Source organism: Acomys russatus, chromosome 2, assembly GCF_903995435.1.
Source record: "Acomys russatus chromosome 2, mAcoRus1.1, whole genome shotgun sequence".
NCBI lineage: Eukaryota > Metazoa > Chordata > Mammalia > Rodentia > Muridae > Acomys > Acomys russatus.
In genome coordinates this window covers 7,068,446-7,087,430 of record NC_067138.1, presented here as the reverse complement: position 1 = coordinate 7,087,430, position 18,985 = coordinate 7,068,446, and positions in this window count along the sequence as shown.

Genomic DNA, 18,985 nt, shown 5'->3' with positions numbered 1-18,985 from the left:
AAAGTGAGGTTCAAAGCACCAATCTTCTATAAGTCAAAGTGTGTGTGTGTGTGTGTGTGTGTGTGTGTGTGTGTGTAGGGAGTAAGCATATCAAGGTAGGCATGGCAAGAGCAAAGTCTCTCTCTTTCTATCTTATTTGAGGCAGGGTGCCTGTTTGTTTTTCCACAGTGCTTCCACAGACGAGCTTCTGGCAATTTTCCTGTCTATGCCTTCAAGCTTGCTGAAGAGGCCATGGGTTACAGGCTTACTACTGCCTGGCTTTAGGAGTTCAAGCATTAGGGTCCTAACTTTGCATGCCAACTGCTCTTACATAACTGAACCATCTCCCCAGTTTTAGGATACATATCTATAACAAACTGGCCTTGTTTGTGTGCTACCTGACACAATAGCCACAGAAGAGAATGAGTGCAGGGTCATAATAGGCTCTTTCCCAGGCAAATTCTGTTCTTCCACAGACAGAGAATGGAATCTGTGACTAATAATAACCATTGTTATGGTAAACTCTTAAGGTCTTAAAAATTCAGATACAATTTCCTCTTCTTTCCACATGAGAAAAGCCCCCTCTATCCTGAATATCCTGAAAGGACTTTACCTGAGCATCAGGTGAGATAGGGCAATGCATAAGGACAGCTGCCTTGCTGTCTACTCTGAGATCCTGAGTTTCTTTTTCAGACTTAGGTAATGAAGGAAGGGATCCCATGCCTGCAAGTTGTTCTGTGAGGTCCACAAGGGTGATGACCTTCTATTGCATCTTTTGAGACTTGATCGGTATCTATGTGGTCAATTTTGAAGAAAGTTATGGGGTGTTGAGAAGAAGGTATATTCTTTTATGTTTGGTGAAATTTTCTGTAAATACCTTTTAGATTCATTTGGTTTATAACATGTTAGCACTAGCATCTTTCTGTTCAGTTTTTGTCTGAATGGCCTGTCTTTTGACAAGAGTGGAGTATTGGTGTCTCCGACTATCAGTGTGTGAAGGTTAATATGCAGTTTAATCTGTAGTAATGCTTCTTTTATGAACTTGGATGTTCTTATGTTTTGTGCATAGATGTTAAATTTTTTTCTTGTTGGGTTTTTCCTTTCATGAGTATGTAATGTTTGTGCCTATCTCTTCTGATTAGTTTTGGTTGGAAGTCTATTTTCCCAGATACTAAAATGGGCACACTGGTATGCATCCTACGTCCGTTTTCTTGAAATATCTTTCCATCCTTTACAGCCTTGAAGTGATTTTTATCCTAGATGCTAAGATGTTTCTTGTATGCAGCACAAATATGGATCCTGTTTTCAAATCTATTCTGTTAATCTGTGTATTTTTACTGAGGAATTGAGACTGTTGTTGAGATATCAATGAACAGTGATTGTAGACTAGGGCTATTTTGTTGTTGTTGTTGTTGGTGGTGGTGGTGGTGTGTGTGTGTGTGTATGTGTGTGGGTGTGTGTCTGTGTGTGTTTCACCTATTTTTATGCTGCTGATATGGGATTATTTTTTCCATGTTTATTTTCTCCAGCTCTGCTGACTGAAAGATTTGTTGGATATAATAGTTTTGGCTGGTTTCTATAGTCTCTTAGAATTTATAGAACTTTTTTTTTTTTTTTTAGCTTTTAGAGTCTCTACTGAGAAGTCATGGGTAATTCTAATTGGTCTGCCTTTGTATGTTACTTGGTCTTTTTTTCCTTTGCAGCTTTTAGCATTATTTATTTGGTGTGCAGATTTAGCATTCTGATTATTATGTGCTTAGGGGACTTCTTTTCTATTTGGTGTTCCTTATGCTTCATGTACTTTGATAGGCATCTCTTTCTCTAGGTTAAGGAAATTTTCTTCTCTGACTTTGTTGAAAATATTTTGTGCTTGGTAGCCTGCTATCCTTCCTCTGAGCAGGAAATATTTTCAACAAAGTCAGAGACTTGATACCCTATGAACATATACAGTGGAAAGAGGTCCCCCTCAGTCATAATCATAGGGGAAGGGAGTAAGGGAAAAATGGGAGGGAGGGAGGAGTGGGAGGATACAAGGGATGGACTAACAATTGAGATGTAATATGAATAAATTAATAAAATATATTTTAAAAAGAAAATATTTCCACGCTTTTGAATTGGGCTTCTCATTCCTATTATTTCTAGTATTTTTCATATTTTCCACATTTCCTGGGTGTTTTGTACAATTGTTTTTTATTTTAGATTCAACATTTTCTTTAAGTGATGTCTCTGTTTCTTCTATTATGTCTTCAATGTCTGAGATTCTTTCTTCTGTCTCTTGTGTTCTGTTGGTGAAGATTGCTCATGAGGGTCCTCTGTGAGTGCCTACATTTCTTCATCCCCAGAGTTGCTTCAGTTTGGATTTTCTTTACTAATTTTATTTCCACTTTCAGGTCTTGAATGGTTTTGTTAATTTTCTTCAACTTTTTTTTGTAGATTTCCTTAAGGTGTTTATTAACTTAAAATTTAAAAACCTGTTTAGTTCCAAGCCCCACTTCTTAATTGGGTTGTTTGGTTTGGTGGTGTTTAATTTCTTGAGTTCTGTATATATTTTGGATATTAGACCTTTGTCAGATGTAGGGTTGGTGAAGATCTTTTCCCAGTCTGTAGGCTGTCGCTTTGTTCTCTGGACAGTGTCTCCTGCCTTACAGAAGCTTCTCAGCCTCATGAGGTCCCATTTATTAATTGTTGACATTAAGGCCTGAGCTGCTGGTGTTCTGTTCAGGAAGTTGTCTCCTGTGCCTATGTGTCCCTGGCTCTTACCGCTTTTTCTTCTATCTGACTTAGTGTCTCTGGTTTTATGTTGAAGTCTTTGATCCACTTGGATTTAAGTTTTATGCAAGGTGGCAAATATGGGTCCAGTTGCATTTTTTCACACATAGACATCCAGTTAGACCAACACCATTTGTTGAAGATGCTATCCTTTTCCATTGAATGGATTTGGCTTCTTTGTCAAAAATCAAGTGACCATGTGTGTGGATTCATATCTGGATCTTCGATTCGATTTCACTGATCAACCAGCCTGTTGTTGTGCCAGTACCATGCTGTTTTAATTACTGTTGCTTTATAGTACAGCTTGAGATCAGGTATGGAGATTCCTCTGGATGATCTTTTATTGTACAAGACTGTTTTAGCTATTCTGGTTGTTTTCTTTTTACCGCATTCCCTGAATGGGGAGACCTGGTGGCACTCAGAGGAAGGATAGCAGGCTAACAAGAAGAGACTTGATACCCTATGAGCATATACAGGGTGAGAAAGTCCCCCTCAGTCACAGTCATAGGGGAGGGGAGTAAGGGGAAAATAGGAGGGAGGGAGGAATGGGATGGTACAAGAGAGGGGATAACCATTGAGATGTAATAGGAATAAACTAATAAAGTAAAATTTAAAAAAAATTAAAAAAAAAACATTTGCCCATTAAAAAATTTTTAAAAACCTGTACCATATTCATACAAGCTGTTTTTTAATTTTTTTTGTCCTTTTTTATTAATTTATTCTTGTTACATCTCAGTGGTTATCCCATCCCTTGTATCCTCTCATTCTTCCCTCCCTCCCATTTTCCCATTATTCCCCTCCCCTATGACTGTTCCTGAGGGGGATTTCCTCCCCTGTATATGCTCATAGGGTATCAAGTCTCTTCTTGGTAACCTGCTATCCTTCTTCTGAGTGCCACCAGGTCTCCCCCTTCAGGGGACATGGTCAAACATACAAACTGTTTTTAGGGCTTTTTCTTATGTTTTAGCTGTGTTGTAACACAAAGGGTCTGCTTTAGTAGTGTTTCTAGTCTCTTGTGGAGCCACATTGTCCTGCCTGTTATTGATTGTGTCTTTACACTGGTGTCTAGATATCGAGGATCAATAAGATATTAATTCTAGCTGCTGATATCTGGTCTTGTCTTTGTGGAGTTCATACTTTGCCACTTGGCTTCTGTTTCCTTTCTGGCTGTTAGGAAAGTGTGGTGGCTCTATGTTGCCAGGTAGGAAATTCTCCTGTTGGATGTGAGCACCTAGGGTTTCCTGGTAAAATGTCTTTCTAGGGTGTTAGAAGCCGACACTTGGGAGCAGCGTAGGATGGGTTGAGGGGTTTCTACAAGAGAGAGGAAAAAGGGAATGTTTTCACCGAGATTTGCTTAGTTAATCCTCTGGGAATGGGGACAGAATAAAGAGAGGTCACAGCAGAAGGTGTACTCTAGAGATGAGGTGAGGCTGGAGATTGGGCTTGACAGAATGGAGGGAGAGATGGTTATATGCAGTTAAACTTCTTGACTCTCTAGTCAAAGTGGCCTGTGAGTACATAGGGATTTCCTGCTAGAGATGATGCTTGGGATGGAGCAATGAGTAGAAGGAGGGATGTTAGGAGATTTGTGGGATGCACTGGGGGTGGGCGTGGAAGGAAGGCTGCATTAGTGCTCTCCTGGAGAGCTGGAGATGACACAGGATCTGGAGGGGCAGGAAGGCAAGTGAGGACCTGCAGTCAGCCTGTCTTCTTTCTTTGCAGGAGTGCTGCTGCTTTTATCTTTATGAATTTGGCTCAGAGTAGAAAAAAAATGATGTTTGAGATGTAAAGATGTATACTTTGGCTTGAAAATACAGAATCAAACTTTGTGAAGTATATTTGTTGTGTAAGGTATTAATTCTGAGGAAAATATTAGATTTTCTTCATCCCTTTGAATTTTTATGCCATTTAATACACACACTGCTCAGGCCCATACCTAATACAGTGGTAAGGTGCTTCCTTTTATTTTTTTCACAGAAACATTATATTCAGATTATTATATAGTCTTGTGTTAGTACTGATATTTGTTTGGATTCAATCCACTTACCAAAGTATGTCCATGCCCTCTGATATTCAGTTCAACAATTATCTTACCTACTGCCATAATTTTTCAATGACTGGAATTTTTCTCTATTTTGATATCTCTGTGACATAAATCATCATAATTCAATACTTCCCAAATTAACAATCACCTATAGAATTTCCAAAATCAATTGTTAACTTTAATTTGTTTGCTCATCAAATTTGTCTGGCCTTCACACAGGTAGCTGTGGGATTGAAGGCATGAAGGCCATTTCATGACTCAGAGAGTAGCATGCCAGTCAGCAGTAGTTAAGTCTTATGAGTCTATCATCACAGCTATCCAGAAGGTGATAGAGGTGTGCTTATCTAAATGTTAGGCAATCCCTGACACTTTCTAAGTACCTAAGGATTTTAGATTGGTTCTAGGCTGATGACACTAGGTTATGCTTCCTACATATGCCAAAAATGAATGTAGTGCATGGTTTTTGGGAAATGTTTCTATGGTTCAAAGTCACATTGTAGTATAATCACTGAAATGTGTGACAGTTAAGAAATAATTGATATGCCATGATTTTCAGTTGGTTTAAGATGAAATAACTTACTGTATAGTGCCTTGTCATTAGTGTAGAGTATATACACACCTGTGCCTATAAGTCACTAGCAGTTGTCAGGTTTATAATAAACTACTGTTTTGGGTACTAATTATAGATAGTCTACCCATGATAGAACCTCATATTCTCCCCCATCAGTGGGGGATTATTTCCATCTGAAAAATTGGAAAACAATCGTCTTTTGGTGGACAAAATACTAATGATTAACTATAGGTAGTTTATTGTATATACGTGTAATAATATAAATGTATATGTAAAAAATAAAAAATGTTTTAAAAAATAAAAGAAGTGGAAAATCAAAAAAGAAGGCAATGTGAATATTAAAAGATACATGTCACCAAAAAAAAAATGTATAAAGATTAATTTCCAAAAAGTAACCAAATTTTCTAGACAAACAAAAATAAGTGGTCCCTTTGCTTTCTGAAGCTTATGCTGAACCTGGGTCTTGATGGTAAATCAAGCCTGTTATATTCAAGATGCTTTCCTGGGATGGGAGGGCCAGTGTCACTACTAAGTGAGTTGACGTGATTATACAGAATATGTCACTTAAGTACAGAGTGGATTTTCTTTGTCTCTCTGACCTTCTTCCTGGGAAGTTTCTGAATGTGGGTTAGAATGGAGGCTGGAGGATGAGCAAAAATAAGAAAGAACTTTTAGACCCTCGCTATTTGTAAATCACAATTTCCTGTTGGATAGAGGCCATTTCATACCTATCCTGAATGATGCCCCATAGTGCTCTGTGATAGACAGAAGTACAGAATGATACAAACAGAACAAAGAGCTGACATTAATAACCTTCATTAAAAAAATTAGGTTTGCTAATTTGAATCCAACAATGTGTGTGTTTGCGTGTGCATGGGCACACACATGCACACGTCTGTGTGTATGTGTATGTGTGTGTTGATCAGGCCTTAAGTTTAATTATATATCTAATTAGACAAAATGTAATACATTATATTATATTAAGTATTTTCCTCATTGAGAATGAAGGAATTTTCTAAGTTGAGCATTAATAGTTAATATAATTTAAAATATGTCAATTGAAATTGTATTGGAGTAAGACAGAAGTGATAATATCCCCCATCTAGCTGGGAAATAACTAGGAAGTCACTCTTTGTGCCAATTGCTAATCAGATTAAACATGAGATTTTAGGCAGGTCAGTGAGTGAAAGTGAGATAAAATTCATAAACGGTAGAAAAATTCAGTTCTATTAATCTGAAATATGATTTTGAAATAAACAGAAAAGACTAAGGATTCTTTATGTAGTTAACACACTAACCGAAAAAGGTCCCTGGAAAAAGTTTCATGTAAAATATTAGGTTCATCTACTACAAATATAAGTTTCTTCGATTAGGAGGGAGAGGTACACTTGGCTGTAGGTTTAGAGATAACTATTCAGAATGCAGTTAAGAATTATAATGGCCTACTAATGTGGCAGTAGTACAGTCATATGGTATAGTATATATGCAAGAAGAACCTATGGAACTTAAGTTTATTAGTTTAATTTTTACGCCTATTCTAACCTACTGGACTAAAACAAATCAAAATATAACTAACAATTTCAGTTGGTGTGACCTCAGAACACACACACACAAAAATCCTCTGAAGGATTTTAACTTAGATCAACAAGTCAAAGCAACTTAACTAATTTAATTGACCCAAATTTTGATCAATGGACCAAATTACCCTAGGGATAACAGCTCAATCCTATTCAACAGTTCATATTGATAATATTAACCTCAGTTGTCACAGGTAGTTTTCTAGGTTTACAATGCCAGGTGTGATGTGTGTGTGTGTGTGTGTGTGTGTGTGTGTGTTTTGAGACGATGTTATGTTTAATTAGACATCTATTGGCCATCACCAAGCTTTGAATGCTGCTTTGCACAATTATGGATATCCTCCTGTTATTGGCCATCACCAAGCTTTGAATGCTGCTTTGCACAATTATGGATATCCTCCTGTAATTGGCCATCACCAAGCTTTGAATGCTGCTTTGCACAATTATGGACATCCTCCTGTACTGACCACTGCTACTGTTCATGGGCATCATAGCTAGCTATAATCATCGTCTGTTTTTCTCTATTGGCAGCCTTCATAGCATCTTCCAATGCTATAAAATCTAGTCCTATTGGTCAAAATGCAAAGAACTTCTGACTGTGAGGTGTCCAGCTCCAATTGATAGATTTACAACAAAGCCTTTATATCCAAGAATCAGGGAACATCTTGAAAGATGGTATAGCAAGATTGTAAGATGCAGAAAACTAGAAAGTTTGTGACATTGTGTCTCCTTTAAATGACAGGAACTTCTACCCATGGTATCTCAACAGTAGGGGTACTTAAACAAGACTTAAGAATGTCAACAGCAGTTGAAATCCTAGCATGCATGGGAAAGATCTTATGCAGCCACATCATTGATGAAGAAGTCTTCTCCAGAGATGAGCCCCATAAATAATTATCTAATTCCAAGTGGTTGTCCCTAATATATATATACATATGAGAAATGTTAAATAGATGCATTGGGTTGCATTAATATATTTAGTCACCTTTAAACATAAATAATATATCAGCATCAATTAGATGTACAGTATGATCCCCATCAATATCTAGGTATGATTTTACTGAATTTATTCAAAATATATCTGCTAACTTTGTTATATAACTTGTTATAATAAACTTCTGGATCCAGTAAGTCATTGATTCTGTTCTGCCCTTCAGACAACCTTGTTTTCTTTCCAACAAGAATGTGTCCTTTCATGTTGAGTCAAACATATTTTTATATCACTAATATCCACATTTTATTTATTCGTCTATCAACGTAAAATACACTTTGATCTCTGTAGGGAATTTAAAAAATCTTTTATTATTTTGATCACCTTATGCTACCTTTTAACTTTTTCATGTTTACTATTTTCTTATTGCTTCCAGACTTACTTCTTTTGAATTCTTAAACTTTGATTATAATGTGACAGCAATAGGGAAATTAGTGGCAAATACACATTATGACAAGTTATTACAACATAAAGGATTTCTGTAGTTATCACCAGGGAAGACCTTCTCATGTTTTCCTTCTCTGTGTAGATAGGTTGTGAATATATTCACTGTACAAAATTCTTAAGTAATCAATGTAGGAAAAACATATGGGCACCATAAACCAAAAGCAAAACCAACCACACTGAAACAAAAAAAATGAAACAAAGTGAAAAACATGATTCCAAAAAGGACTAAGTCCCTTAGAAAATATGTCTTCTGAATGATGTATAAGTGGGCAAAATATGTGAGAACTACTTAGAATTTCAGGTATCTGAAAAACACAAATTACGATGAGTAACCAACCATCTGATTGCTGATAAAAAGCCTATTAACAAACAACAAGCAAAACAAATGCAGTAAACGGTGTGGAGGAGAAGGAGCTTCCACACTAGGGGCACATTTGTAGATCAGTACATATTGTACAGTAACTAGATTGAAGTAACTCAAAAGGGATCAGGTGATCCCACCACCTGAGTGAAATATTCACAGAGAAAATGAGTTGTGTCAGAGACTTGCACTCTCCCAATTTCAAAGCAGCACTCTTCTTCCTAAGAGCAAGGTTCCATCAGTGCATGATGACTGGATAAAGAAAATAAGAGTGTCAGGCACAGAGGACTGTCACCCAGCCACAAAAGATGAAATTCTATCATTTACTGCAACATGGATGAACCTAGAAGCCATTGTGTTAAGTAAAAGAAGCTGGTTTCAGAGAGAAAAATGTCATATAATTTCACTTTTATATGGAAGTGAGAAGGTTGGCGTCATAAAAGTTGAGAGTAGAATCATTTTTGTTCAACTGGTTTACAAGAAAGAGAAGTGGGAAGAGGGCTGATTGAAAGGGTGGTCAGTGGGTACAAGTAACAGAAAGAAAGAAGCTGTAAGCTGTAAACCTTCACTGAACACTGAGATGAATGTAGTTAGTAATAATGTATGCTTCTATGTAATGGAAAACATTTTGAATAATCTCAGTACAGATATCAGAAATGCTCATATATATATATATATATATATATATATATATATATATATATATATATATATATGAATATAATTTATTCATATTATATCTCAATTGTTATCCCATCTCTTGTATCCTCCCATTCCTCCCTCTTATCTTCCCCTTACTCCCCTCCCCTATGACTGTGACTGAGGGGGACCTCCTCCCCCTGTATATGATCATAGGGTATTGAGTCTCTTCTTGGTGACCTGCTATCCTTCCTCTGATGCCTCTCTTTGGATCCAATTCCCATACCTGGGTTGCCTTGTCTGGCCTCAGTGGAAAGGGTTGTACCTTGCTCCTTCTAAAATTTATGTCCTATTTTTATTTAATTTTTGTTTTACAAACACACACACACACACACACACACCATTAATATGAATATATAGCATGTTTAGTTTATTTATTTTTGCTTGTATGCATATGATTTCAGGACTGACTGTTTGTAATTAGGTAACCAATTAAGACCTCATCCCTGGGGAAGCTGGTTATTTCTCTCTTAGCATCCTTTGGTTGCCTATAGTTCTTTTGTCACTGAGTGGAAAAAAAGGGAATAATGGAACAATCAAGAATTCACCTTAATTTCATCCATTCATTTCCTGGCAATGAACATGGATGTGTAAGTATCACTATAGCAACATATAGAGTTATTTTGTTATATGTGCATTCCGGCTAGTTAGATGCATTAGTTTCTTTTATTTGCTGTGATAAAATACCCTGAGCAAAAGTAACTTAAGGAAGAAAGGGTTTCTTTAGGCTTTCAATTCCAGGGCTTGAGAAGTCATGGTGTGACTGCAGGAGCAGGAAGTTGGCTGATCATATTTTTTGCTTTATGGAGAGAGAGAAAGACAGAGACAGAGACAGAGTGGGGAAGGGAGAGAGAGAGAGGGAGAGAGAGAGAGAGAGAGAGAGAGAGAGAGAGAGAGAGAGAGAGAGAGAGCAAAAAAGTGGGACAAAAAAGTGCCTATCATAGTGTTATTCTTGTAGGTTTCTAGGACCCTCTAGATCCTTCTATTTCCCCATTCTCCCATGCTTCTCCCACCTAGAGACCCAATAGGATGTCCTCCTCTCTGTCTCACAGAATCCAAGAGATGGAGGATATATATATATATCATCTCTAATTGATAATAATGCAAAGCTTAACATAAAGTCAAACACATATTGTATTTCATAGGTAAATACAATTATTAGACTCATTGGTGTTAAAAATGTGGACATAGCATCCAGTTTATAATTGCATGCATTTATTTCTATCTTTTAAATAAAATAAAATCATATCATTTCCCCCAAATTCTCCTCTATCCAGGCTCAGTATCCCCTGCTGCTATGAATCTCAGCTATGGTGACTTCCATGAGCCTTCTGGTGCTTCCTCTATCTCAGGTCTCTGTAAAATACCAGAGATGTCCCATCTCCATATTCTATTACCTCACCTGACACTCTCTTCTCAGCTTTCTTGAGTTCTAATCCAAACTATTCTCCCCTCCCCATCCTTTCTCCTACCCAGTTCCCTCCATCCATCATTTCCAATATCTATTTTATTGCATCTTCTGAGTGAGATTCAAGTATCCTCCCTTGGGCAGCCTTCTTTGTACATGTGAATTGTTGCATGGTTATCCTGTACTCTATGGAAAATGTTCACTTATAAAAGAGTACATACCATGCATGTATTTTTGGGTTTGTGTTTCCTCACTCAGGATATTTTCTTGTTCTATCCATTTTTTTTTTTGCAATTTTCAAGATGTCACTGTTTTTAGTACGTGAGTAGTATTCTAGCATTCCATGAGATGAAGGCATTAAGAGCAAAGAAGGAGAGGCAGTGAGTTAATCAAAATAAGATTGTACATAAAAAAGCTTTGGAATACTACCATTTAACAAGATAATCGAAAAAATTATAAATTAAAAAAGGAGTTAGAAAGGATAGTGCCAGTCTCAGAAGTCTTTGACTATTAAAGGCACATTACAGTGCAATACATGGGTACTTTCTTATGAACCATTTGTCAGGGAGCCCCCACGGTCTCAAATTACATAGGTTATTGCCTTTCCACTTGGTTACCCAATGTAAACACTTAGTACTGAAGCAGCACACACTTTGGCTGCAAGACAGAGAACTCAGTATTGAATACATCATAAAGTTTCTTCTCTGTGGGCTAGCCTTTTTTGGTGCCATCAGTATTAAGTAGGCTACTGGACAATAGAATATTCAATAGTCTTACCTAAGGCTGAACTATGCATGCCTCAACACTGACCTGTCAAGGGAGAGATGCACACTCATGCAGTAGTGACATTAGTGTTTAGAGATAACTATCCACTTTCTGATTCCATTTGACAACCAGAGGAGGGATCTTCCTATCTTGTACTAAATTACTGACCAAAAGCCAATGACTGGGAGGTCATGGGTTTGTGCATAAAGTCTCTTCTTATTATTTTGCTAAATTGCCATGTTCTTTAATTGCCTTCTAGATATTTCTGTTTAAACTTGGCTGTTCTCAGTTACAATTAGAGATTTTCTTTGTGAAGAAATCAGCAATCAATGCAGAGGCACATAACTGGTCAAAATGCTGAGAAAATACTTATTACTCAGCTATAGATGGTACATTTTTATCAATTCTCAACCCTACACCAAGGCACAAGGAACATTTCAAAAGAGGATACAGAAACAATGTAAGAGTTCAAGGCTGTAGGGGATTGCCATGAAATTCTGTCTTCTAGACATGACATAGCTACAGCACCCCAGGAACTCATATAAGTTGTGGTCACAGCCACAAGACCAGTGCAAGATAAAACTACCAAAATTCCAGGCATATGCGTTGTTTATGATGAACTGTAGGCACCACCCCTCACTGAGGAACAGAGGATAGTTTGTGAAAAATGTAGCTACTGTTAGGTTTCTCATTTTCTGGTAGGTAGTATCACACCCATGTAAATATGAATGACACAAATTGGATTTAATTAGTTATCAAAAAGACATAAAGTTGGGAGATGTCTTAGTGGAGAACAAGGTGGGGAAAGTGGGTAAATATAGTTAAATTTCATTGTGTGGTTGTATGAAAATCTCTAAAATAAAAATTATTAAAGGAAATTTGTTACCACATTCGAAATGTGCCCTTCTCAATCATATATGATTGAGACTGGGAGGAAGATAATGGTTTGGTTTATCTGTATTACCAGAAGAGTTGTGTAAGAGTTAGCATAGTGGACAGGGAGAAAAAATAGCAGAGTCTGTAAGGAAGTACTCAAGCAGTCGGAAAGAAAAAACAAACGATCAAACAAAATCAGAAACAAGCTCTAGCCTCGTAGAAGAAAATGGCCAGGAAAATATGGTATATTGATGACAGTCAGAATAAATGCTTACATCAGTGAGAGATTAGTCAATTGTTTCTTATGCCAGGGTAGCATTATATTTTTAAAATTCAAAGGTAAACAGAAACTAAAGGACAGTTATCTTTTTCTTTGTTCAGTCTACTTCTTGGAAAATATATGAAAGGAACACCAAGCAATAGGCAATATGACTTTTGGTATATCACATGGGTAAGTTTCATGAAATTCAGGAGCTCCTGATTCCACTTTATCTCTGCTGTTGTTACATGTAAAATCTTTTCTTTCATTAGTTGGTAGTCTCAGTCTTCCCTAAATGCTTTGAACTTTGCCTCTATTGACACTTTTGATTTGACCTAAGGTACCACATTATGTCCATCAGAGCTGAGGGATTCCTTAATCAGTGATAGATGAAATAGAATAGAAATCATTGCAAAGTTGTTCCATGCTTAGTTGAATGCAAATACCTTTGACCGTTTTGGAGAATGCAGAGCTAGTGTACTTAGAAGATATTTTGCAACTTGTGACTTTACTTTCAGAATGAGTTTCCTGGTTTAATTTTTGCAGTTCTTCCTTGCTGACGCTGAAGTCCTGGCTGCAGCAAATGTCTGAGATTTGGCTGGTCTTTCTGTCACCCTCATTCCACTATCAAACACTTCTTTTGTTTGGGCGTGAGGTTTTTCTATCGTCTATCTTTCAGAATTACTTAGAATTCTAAGGACATGAGATATATATATTAATAGGCTTCTCATATTGTTCACACAGGTTTTTAAAAGCATACATTTCATGCATAAAAGTTGATAAATTTTCCATATGAATACAAAGCATCATAGTGCATGCATCAGTTCCATAACTGTCTCCATTTATCTTAAACAGCTCTTCAGTCCTCTGCTAAATTTGCCCATTGGAAAGTAAGCAGTCTAAACTATATGTGCAGTAATAATCTAATCAAACTTAAAAATTTTACAGGATTCGACATATTCCAATTAATTCAAGCCATATCACTACCATTACTATGTGTTCAGGCTTAAGAAAATAAATGCACATCTTAGCCTTAAAAGGTAATTGACTGTGTTCTTCAGTATCCAAGTACAGCCACAGGGGTGTCTGGAGCATGTTGTACCTGAAATAAAGAACTCAATGGTGGATTTCAGTTAGTAATCCTAAACAAAATCATTCCATTTCTCCAGATATTTTAACAAATTTTAAGAAGTTTTAAAAACAAAACTGGGCTTTAATAAGAATCAGCATTCTGAATCAAACTATCACAGAATTTAATATTCATATTTGTACACATTTGGTGCATGTACATGTGGAAAAAGCACTCAAATACCAGCAAATTTCTTCTAGTACTATGGTTTGAGATGAGACTGACTCTCACTGTGTGTTCTGATGATTTACTGAATTTCCAAAAAATGTTGCATACATAATGAAAAACAGTTTGAAAAGGTACATATTTAAAAATGAAACATATATGTGCAGTTTCATGCTAAATTTGAATTTGGACTTTTCAATCTTGTTTAGACTTCTTCAAAGCATCTCTGGGGAAAACAGGCACTGTGTCTTTTCCCCTGGTAGTGGCTTTTTTGTTGTTTTTGCTTGGCAGAATTGTTAAGCTGCTATTGTTGTGCTGAGGAAGTGATCTTTCAGAGTTACACTTGTAAAATACATTTAAATATTAAAAATTCCAGCCACTTGCACCTCACAGTGAATGTAAAACAAGGGCTCAATAGTTTATGCATAGCAATCTTCATGAGGCATTGTTTGCAAAAGAGAAGTCTGGGAGTTAAAGTTTGCTACAAATGTTTTCTCTTTCTCTTCCATAAAATTAAATGGATATTTAATGAAAGACATAAAGACATGAAGTTGATAATTTTTGCTATTATAGCTCAAGAAAGTTTAAAAATCGGAATGAGTATAAATGTTCATATTTAAGAAGCCAAATGAAAGTTTCATGTTACATTTATAAATGATATATTATGGACCCTCAAAAGTAATATGAAACTTTATGTAAGTACAAAAACAAAGGGTATGATGAAGTTACAAAGGAGAATGATGAACAGGAAGACAATTCAATCACAAGTTATCTTGTTTTCTTAAAACATACATCTAGAAAGTGAGCAAGAGACAGAAACATAGGAGGGGGAAGGGAGGGAGAAATGGAAAGGGAGAGAGAGAGAAAGAGAGAGAGAGAGAGAGAGAGAGAGGCAGACAGACAGACAGACACAAACATAGACACAGACACAGAGAGTCAGAGACATACAGAGACAGACAGAGACAGACAGAGACAGACAGAGAGAGAATGTAGAGAAGTCCAAGAGGGAGGAAGGAAGACAGGCGAGAGATCTAGATTATATAGCAAAGGCCAATGAAAGAAGCAAGGAGCACAGAGGGAATCTGAAAACACATGATAGAAAATGCTGTTTGTGGAGATCCAAGATAGCGGCAAGCAGTGTGGACCGTGTTTGGAAGCTCCAGTGAACAATTCAGGGAATTGCACAGATTTCTGAGTCAGGAACACCGAGGTCCCCACACCATGGCAGCAGGAGTGCTCCACGGTTTGGAGGGACCAGGGTGCAGAGGACCTGCGTGCCCCTGCACATGGGAGGAGCGTGGATTTTCTCGGATCAGGCAGCAGTGGCAGAGGCGGCAGCAGTGGCACCAGCGGCAGCAGCTGCGGTGGCTGAGGTTTGCAGCTTAGAGCCTTCCAGTGGAGGTGATTGGTGTGGTGGCCAGTGGGAGTTGCTGCGGGACAGGGGACTCTGGACAGGATTTGGGTCACATGGTGCCTTGAGACCCAAACTGGACTTGGCAGATGGTTCAGCCCCAGAGTCGCGGGTTCAGCTCAGTGCGCAGTGCCATGGAGATGCTGGCTCAGCTCAGCAAGCTATTCTACCCAAGGCACTAGCTCAGCTCAGCCACAGCTTCCCTGCTGTGACGCAGGCTAGGCAGAGCGCTCAGTTCCACCGGAGGCGCTAGCTCAGTGCAGCCGCAGTTCTGTTGTAACACATACTCGGCAGAGTGCTCAGTTCCACCTGAGGTGCTAGCCCAGCTCAGCGAGCAGTTCTGCCTGAGACACTAGCTCAGATCAGCGTGCAGTTCTGGGGTGCTGACAAAGACTGAGGTCAGCACAAAGATTGGGACCAGAGTTCTTAGCTGGACATGCCGGGCAGATTGGGCCCAGAGACTCTAGCTGAGTTTTGCGCACAGGCTCGGCGACCCTAAGACTCTGACTGGACACTCCACGCAGTTTAGGCCCAGAGTCCCGGGCTGAACTCAGCGCGCAGTGTGGGTCCAGAGTCCCTGGCTGAGCTCGGTGCATAATTCCACCCTGGAGACTCAGGTGGAGCTCAGTGTGCAGTTTGGGGCCAATAATACCTTGTATCCTATCAGATCACCATGCTCTTAGGCTGCAATTCAACAACAACAGAAATAACAAAAAGCCTACACGTACGTGGAAACTAAACAACTCTCTGCTAAATGACACCTGGGTCAGGGAAGAAATAAAGAAAGAAATTAAGGAGTTTCTGAAATTCAATGAAAATGAAGAAACAACATACCCAAATTTGTGGGATACATTGAAAGCAGTGCTAAGAGGAAAATTCGTAGCACTAAGTGCCTTTAAAAAGAAATTGGAAACAATGCACATAAGCATGGTAACAACACAACTGGAAGCCCTAGAAAAAAAAGAAGCAGGAACACCCAAAAGGAGTAGATGTCTGGAAATAATCAAACTCAGGGCTGAAATTAACAAACTAGAAACTAAGAAAACAGTCTAAAGAATCAACAAAACCAAGAGCTGGTTCTTTGAGAAAATCAACAAGATAAACAGACCATTAGCCAAACTAACTAAAAGGCAGAGAGACAGTATTGAAATCAACAAAATCAGAAACGAAAAGGGAGACATAACAACAGACACTGAAGAAATACAAAGAATCATAAGATTCTACTTTGAAGGCATATACACCACAAAATTTGAAAATCTAAGGGAAATGGACAATTTTCTTGATCAATTTCACTTGCCAAAGTTGAGTGAAGAGCAGATAAACAAGCTAAATAGTCCCATTTCCCCTACAGAAATAGAAGCAATCATTGATAGTCTCCCAACCAAAAAAAGTCGAGGGCCAGATGGTTTCAGTGCAAATATCTACCAGACCTTCAAAGGTGAACTAATACCGAAACTCTTCAAGCTACTCCAAAAGATAGAAATGAATGGAACATTACCAAATTCATTCTATGAGGCCATAGTCACATTGATACCTAAACCTCACAAAGACTCAACAAAGAAAGAGAATTTCAGACCAATTTCTCTTATGAACATCGATGGAAAAATTCTAAATAAAATACTTGCAAAACGAATACAAGAACACATCAAAGATATCGTTCATCATGACCAAGTAGGCTTCATTCCAGGCATGCAGGGATGGTTTAATATATGGAAATCCATCAATGTAATCCACCATATAAACAAACTGAAAATAAAAAACCACATGATCATCTCTTTAGATGCAGGGAAAGCATTTGATAAAATACAACACCCATTCAGTTTAAAATTTTAGAGAGATCGGGGATACAAGGCACTTTCCTCAACATAATAAAGGCTATATACAGCACACCAATAGCCAAAATCAAAGTAAATGGTGAGATACTCAAGGAAATTCCTCTCAAATCGGGAACAAGGCAAGGCTGCCCACTCTCTCCATATCTCTTCAATATAGTACTTGAAGTTCTACCCAGAGGAATAAGACAACAAAAGGAGAACAAGGGTATCCAAATGGGAAAGGAGGAAGTCAAATTATCCCTATTTGCAGATGATATGATAGTGTACATAAGTGACCCTCAAAATTCCACCAGAGAACTCCTACAGCTGATAAACACCTTCAGCAAATTGGCTGGATACAAAATTAACTCAAAAAAGTCTGTAGCCTTCCTATACACAAATGACAAGCTTGCAGAGGAAGAAATTAGAAAAGCCACACCTTTCTAATTAGCCACAAGCAATATAAAATATTTAGGAGTTTCTCTAACTAAGCAAGTGAAGGACTTGTTTGAAAAAAATTTCAAAACTCTGAAGAAAGAGATTGAGGATGACCTGAGAAGATGGAATGATCTTCGTTGCTCATGGATCGGGAGAATTAACATAGTAAAAATGGCCATCCTGCCAAAAGCAATCTACAGATTCAATGCAATCCCTATCAAAATACCTACACAATTTTTTAAAGACATTGAAAGTTCAATTCTGAACTTCATATGGAAAAACAAAAAACCCAGAAGAGTAAAACAATCTTGTACAATAAATGGTGCTCCAGAGGAATCTCCATACCGGATTATACTGTACTATAAAGCAATAGTAATTAAAACAGCATGGTACTGGCACAGCAACAGGCTGGTTGATCAGTGGAATCGAATCGAAGACCCAGATATGAATCCACATACATATGGTCACTTGATTTTTGACAAAGAAGCCAAATCCATTCAATGGAAAAGGGTAGCATCTTCAAAAAATGGTGCTGGTCTAACTGGATGTCTACGTAAAAAAATGCAACTGGACCCATATTTGTCACTTTGTACAAAACTCAAATCCAATTGGATTAAAGACTTCATCATAAAACCAGAGACACTAAATCAGTTAGAAGAAAAGTTGGGGAAGAGCCTGGAACATATTGGCACAGGAGACAACTTCCTGAACAGAACACCAACAGCCCAGGCCTTAAGGTCAACAATAATAAATGGGACCTCATGAGGCTGAAAAGCTTCTGTAAGGCAGAAGACACTGTCAAAAGAATAAAGTGACAGCCTTTGGGAAAAGATCTTCACTAACCCTACATCTGACAAAGGTGTGATATCCAAAATATATAAAGAAGTCAAGAAATTAAACATCACAAAACCAAAGAATCCAATTGAGAAATGGAGCTTGGAACTAAACAGAGGATTCTCAACAGAGGAATATCAAATGGTTGAGAAATACTTAAAGAAATGCTCAACCTCCTTAGCCATCAGGGAAATGCAAATCAAAACAACTCTGAGATTCCATCTTACACCCATCAGAATGGCTATGATCAAAAACTCAAGCAACACCACATGCTGGCGAGGATGTGGGGAGAGAGGAACACTCCTTCATTGCTGGTGGGAATGCAAACTAGTACAGCCACTTTGAAAATCTATCTGGTGCTATCTCAGAAAAATGGGAATAGGGCTTCCTAAAGACCCAGCTATTCCACTCCTTGGTAGATACCCAGAAGATGCTCCAGCACACAACA